The sequence below is a fragment of the Leptopilina heterotoma genome, unplaced genomic scaffold (assembly GCF_015476425.1).
Source record: "Leptopilina heterotoma isolate Lh14 unplaced genomic scaffold, ASM1547642v1 Lhet_17, whole genome shotgun sequence".
Lineage (NCBI taxonomy): Eukaryota > Metazoa > Arthropoda > Insecta > Hymenoptera > Figitidae > Leptopilina > Leptopilina heterotoma.
The window spans coordinates 2,840,991-2,847,412 of NW_025110886.1; positions in this window are offsets into that span (position 1 = coordinate 2,840,991).

The window sequence follows — 6,422 nt, forward strand, 5'->3', positions numbered from 1 at the left end:
TGCTACTAGAAGCGAATTAGTTAATTTATCTATTAAATCTAGCACATTATGGAGTCATTTTAAGGTAATATCATTAACAGAAAATATGAGAATTTTACCTGGTGAAATAGAATTTTCAGAATATTTATTATCAGTTGGAAATGGTACTTTAAATGATAATGATAATAATATACTAGCACCAGAGCAATGTGTAGAGAATGGTGATATCATTCATAAAATATTTGGAGAATTAATTATCAATAAAAAATACGATGATTTAGCAAAAGTAGCAATATTGTCTGCTCGAAACGTTGATGTTGATGAAATTAACAACAAGGTACTCGAACTGTTTGATAATAAAAGTGAGCGAATTTATACAAGTGTTGATAGTACCGAAAATTGTGATAATGGAAGTATAAATGATGCTATTTTAACAGAGTATTTGAATACTTTAAATCCATCAAATTTCCTGCCTTATGAATTACGATTAAGAGCCAATTGTATTGTCATGCTACTTCGAAATCTTAGTATTAATGAAGGTTTATGTAATGGAACGCGAATGCAGGTATTAGAACTATCAAACAATCTGCTACGTTGTCGTATTTTAACAGGTGATAAGGTTGGAAATATTGTATTTATAAATCGTATTACGCTGTATTGTGAGGATATTTATCCTTTACTTTCAAACGACGGCAATTTCCTATAAAATTAGCATTCGCAATGACAATAAATAAAAGCCAAGGACAAATTTTGACAAGATTGGTGTAGACCTTCGTAAAAATGTATTTAATCATGGGCAAGTATATGTTGCATTTTCACGAGTTAAATCTTGGGAATCATCAATTATATATTTAGGAAATTAAAGACCTAATTTACTAATCAAGAATTATGTTTACACTGAATTATTGAAATAAAAGTAAATATTTTTTCTATAAAAATTCGTTATATATTTTTTTTTTAAAAAGGAGTATGTCTCAGTATGGCTGTCTTTACGCGTGAGACTTTCTTCGACGCTTCTTATTGGTAAACTAGCTGTCGTACCCGTCTTCAACGGGTTTTAGTTTCTTCAAATACATTAAATAGTGTGTCTACCAGTCTCGAAAAATGGGAAATAGCGGAGAATTTAATTTGACCGGAAAAAATAATAATTAGCTACCATTAATTATTTCATTAGATAAATATTACTATTTTAAATCAGTGATTGACTTTTTATCATCAAATAATTTATTTTTAATTAATTAAAATGCAGAGAACAATGTTTGTCAATTACACAGCCACACAAAAAAAAGTTCTGATCTGGGGGTCTCACTATGTAGACTTTAAATTTTTTGGGTCAAAATGGCGGATCCATTATGGCGGACACGTTTTTGAAAAATTCATCGGATTCGCTTGAAATTTGTTACTCTGGAGTTTTTGGGGTCGCTGATTATGAATTTGAAGTCAGATTTCAAAAATTCAAAATGGCGGATTCAATATGTCAGGGTCAGCCATATTGGATCCGCCATTTTGAATTTTGAAAAACCGACATCAGATTCGTAATCAGCGACCCCAAAAACCCCAGAGTAACGAATTTCAAGCGAATCCGATGAATTCTTCAAAAACGTGTTCGCCATATTGGATCCGCCATTTTTAATTTTTGAAATCAGACTTCAATTTCGTAATCAGCGACCCCAAAAACCCTCGAATAACGAATTTCAAGCGAATCCGATAAACTTTTCAAAAATGTGTCCGCCATATTGTTTTTTTGAGGTTATGTCAAAATCCTGATCTGATGGGGTTAAATGGACCTCGGATTCGGATTCAGCGACCCAAAAAACATAAAGTGTACATAGTGAGACCCCCAGATCAGAACTTTTTTTTGTGTGGCTGTGTTATTTGTAGAAATTTAATTATTGTATTATAAGTTAATCCAAAATTTCCACCAGTTTTTGGAGTTACAGTGAAGTCAAATTCGAACTAATTGTATCATAATTGCTAAAATCTAAAATAAGACCTATATTGCAGGCTGAATTCACAGTTTTGCCCGATTAAATTAAATTCCTGCATATTTCCCGTTTTTTCCAGTTGGTAGAACCCCTGTTAAAAGTATTAGTAAAAACAAAAACTCGTCGAAGAGTATTTTCATAAAATAAGTGAATTTTTTTAGCCATTTGTAGATTTATTTAATGTTAATTCTTATCAAGAATATTTATATTTGATGAGAAAAGATACACCTGTAAAAAATTGGACAAAGCTGGGAAAAACCGGATAGTTTGTTAAACAAAAATAATAATAGACACCTTGTTTAACTTTTGCCTTTACATAATGCTCAAAACATCCCTAAAAGTTAAATCAAGAATTAAAATAACAAAACTTTTTACTATCTAAGTTTTTTCCCAGTAGCATAATGCAAGTATCGTATCACAGGTATTCTTGAATTTCTGCAGTATCAACTTTATCATAAAAAATTTCCATTTTCAATATTTTTGAAATTTTTGCAATTGAAAATTGTTGATTAATTGGATAAACAAATAATTCTAAATTCCATTATTTTGAAGTCAAAAGTTTATCAGAGACCCCAAAAATACTCCTGAATTAAGCTTGATAGTAATTGGTCTGTCAATTATAATTTTTCAATTTTTTTATATTAAAAACATTTTTATACTTATACTTCCATCTTATAGTTACAGGACAGTATTTTTTTCAAAATTATGTTAAAATATGACAAAATAACATGTAATATTTAATTACTGAAAGTTTAAAAGATATACAATAAAAAATATAAAATTTGGAAATTTTCAATTTTTTTTAATTTTTTGAAAAAATTGAATACCTCCCGTTCTAATTAATATGTTTAAAATCTGTAAATTTATTGTTTATATATATCTTATAAAAGTTAAATTAATTAATTTACAGCAATCTGTCAAAATTTAAAAAAAAAATTTCGAATTTTTTTTCATATTAATATTATTTTTTAATTCAATTTATTGTTATATATCTTTATAATCATTTGTATTATCAATAAATTAAAAAATGTATGCCAATCTGCAAAAATTTAAGAAAAAAATTTTTTTTGAATTTTTTGAAAAATTCATAACTTTTGTTTAGCTCAATATTTTTTCATCAAATATAGCTAATATTTTAAGTTAGACCAATACCTAAAAGATTGCCAAATTTTACTTCAATCGGTCAAGACGTTTTCAAGTTATACGCGAACAAAATTTTGCGGACATACATACATACATACCCACATACATACATACATACATACATACATGAAATTTTCTATTACCATTTTTGGATTGTCCGTTGTTCAAATAAATAAATTATGCTATTAAAAATTAATTTCGTGCAATGTACAGACAAAAGTCTGATTTTATTAATATAGATAGATAGATTGCGTCATTTTTTTGTAATAAGATTCACACGTAAGATTTCTTTACACGTTTCTTTCTTATCAATTGGTCAAAGACGTTTTAATTTCCTAATTTCAAATAATAGTTCAAACTTCAGATAATTAAGACACTATTATTTGTACGTATTTTAATGTACTGCCAACCAGTTCATTTAAATGAACTTTGAAAAAAGTTTAAAGATAATATTTCTCAAGATTATTAACGAAATTTTGCATCTCATGAATCTTACCCTACTAAAAATAAAATCAGGAATGGTCAGACAAATGGTCAGGCTGCCTGACCACTTTAATCCAGTTTTCTTACGATTTTGGATGAATCTCGTCAGAAATCTATCACAACTGATCAGGAGGAAGTTTAAAGTGGTCACAAGTTTGCTACTATCCCCTCCTCTTTGTTGACCCCGCCCATAATTGGTGACTATTTGAGACCATTTGTATCTCATTTTTGACCATATTTTTAAGCCACTTCTGTTTTATTTATTTAAACAATATGCAAAAAGTTGCAACAAATTAATTTTAAAAAATATATTTTATTAATTAATATCAGTTTGTTTACATACGGAACAACTTGAAACTAATTCCCGGAATTAAATTAAAATTTGGACCCTACGGGGATCGAACCGCGACGCATGACCTAATCTAGTGCCTAAACTAACTGCCCTAACGACTGCGACTACCGAACCGACTTACATATTTCTGGATTCAACTGTCTATATAAAGAGCAACTGTAAAATAGTAAACTTTAATTACCAATATTATCAATAAATCATAATAAACTGTTAAATAATTTTTATTAATTAATTATATTTCAATTTAGTCATAATAGGTTATGTGAATTAATAAAAATTAACATTATTAATTGAATCAATAATAAATTAAGTCTTAACTTTACAATTTGTAATGTTTCATAAACTATAATACGAATACAGATTAATAATAATTATTATTATATCTGCATTTAAAATGAATTTAGTATTTAATATTAATTTAATTTAACATTATAATTTATAATAATAATGAATTATTAATGCAATATTAAAATTTTTATAAATTTTAAATTTAAATTATTAATAACACAGGCACACAAAAAAAAGTGTCGTGGCCGAGACACTACAGTAGTATATTCCTATGTATTTTTGTCCGCTGAATCCGAATCTGAAGTCCGAATGCTCAAATTGGTTCTTTTTTTGAGTTATACTCAAAAAACGACTCAAAACACGAATTTGAACCAAAAAAATTAAAATTTTTTTTTGTGACATGACAATAGCATATTTCCATGTATTTTTTCCCGCTGAATCCGGATTCGAAGTCAGAATTGACAGATGTGCTCAAAATTATGAGCTAAACTCAAAAAACGACTCAAAAAACCGAATTAAAATGACGAAAATGAAAAATTTTTTCTGTGACATTGCAAAAGTATATTCCTATGTATTTTTGCATGCTGAATCCGAATTCGAAGTCAAAATTGACAGATTTGCTCAAAATTTTGAGATAAACTCAAAAAACCACTCAAAAAATGACTCAAAAAACCGAATTAAGATGAAAAAAATTTTTTATGACACTACACTACTATATTCCCATGTACTTTTTCCCGCTAAATCCGAATTCGCAGTCAGAATTGACAGATTTGCTCAAAATTTTGAGATAAGCTCAAAGAACTGATAAAAAAAGCGATTTAAAATAAAGAAATGGAAATTTTTTGCTATGACACTACATTACAGTATTTCCATATCGGATCTCGCATTTAAAGTCAGAATTGACAGATTTCTGACTAATTTGCTCAAAATTTTGAGATATACTCAAAAAACTGATAAAAATGTAATTTAATATGAATAAAGGAAACTTTTTGCTATGACACTACACTAGTGTATTCCCATGTATTTTTTCACTGTGATTCCAAAGTCAGAATTTTCAAAGTGGCTCAAAATTTTGGATTTCATTAAAAGTGCTCAAAAACATGCATGCTTGTACCTGTAACCAGGGTTTGAGTTCTAAAAAATTTTATGTCATTCTGATAATTCTAACTTCGAATTTGTATTCAGCGTATATAAAATTCATGAGAATACACTACCGAATACCAAAAAAATTAACTCTTTTGCATTAAATTAAATTTTGAGCATTTTTGGATTTAACTTAAAATTTTGAGCTAATTTAATAATTTTAACTTTGAATTTAGAAGCAGATGTAAAAACATGAGAATATACTAATGTAGTGTACTAGCAAGAAAAGTAGAGTTTCTTGACTTTAATTTTTGTAACTTAACAGATTTTCTTGTGTGTCTCAAAATTTTGAGCCATTAGAATAATTCTGACTTTAAATGCGAGATCCGAGTGTAAAAATATATGAAAATACTGTAATGTAGTGTCATAGCATAAAATTGACATTTCTTTATTTTAAATCGCTTTTTTATCAGTTCTTTGAGCTTATCTCAAAATTTTGAACAAATCTGTCACTTCTGACTGCGAATACGGATTCAGCGGGAAAAAGTACATGGGAATATTACTATATTACACTACTGTGTAGTGTCATAAAAAATTTTTTCATGTTAATTCGGATTTTTGAGTCTTTTTCTGAGTGGTTTTTTGAGTTTATCTCAAAATTTTGAGCAAATCTGTCAATTTTAACTTCGAATTCGGATTCAGCGGGAAAAAATACATGACTTTAAAAAAATAAAGATATATCTCTTGAGTAACAGTCTCGGACAAAAATTTATAGCAAAAGTAGGAACGATTTTAAGAAACAAAAGTAAATTTTTAATTTAATATCCTCTGTTTATGTCTTTCTTTGACAGTAGAGATGTTTTTTTGCTAGCTAAGTGAAAAATAGTTAAAAACTGTTTATTTAGTAACGTTTTTCTTTCATCACTATTTTTTAAAATATAAATTTACTATGGAAGATTTTAAATGTTACAAAATTTAATTAACATATAGTTTATTTTGATTATAAAAAGGTTTTCTATAACTTTTATAAGTACTTTTGTTAAAAAAAATTAAAAAATTAAAAAAAGGATTGCGCAAGAGAAAAAACGCGCGCGCGGCAGCGCGCGATC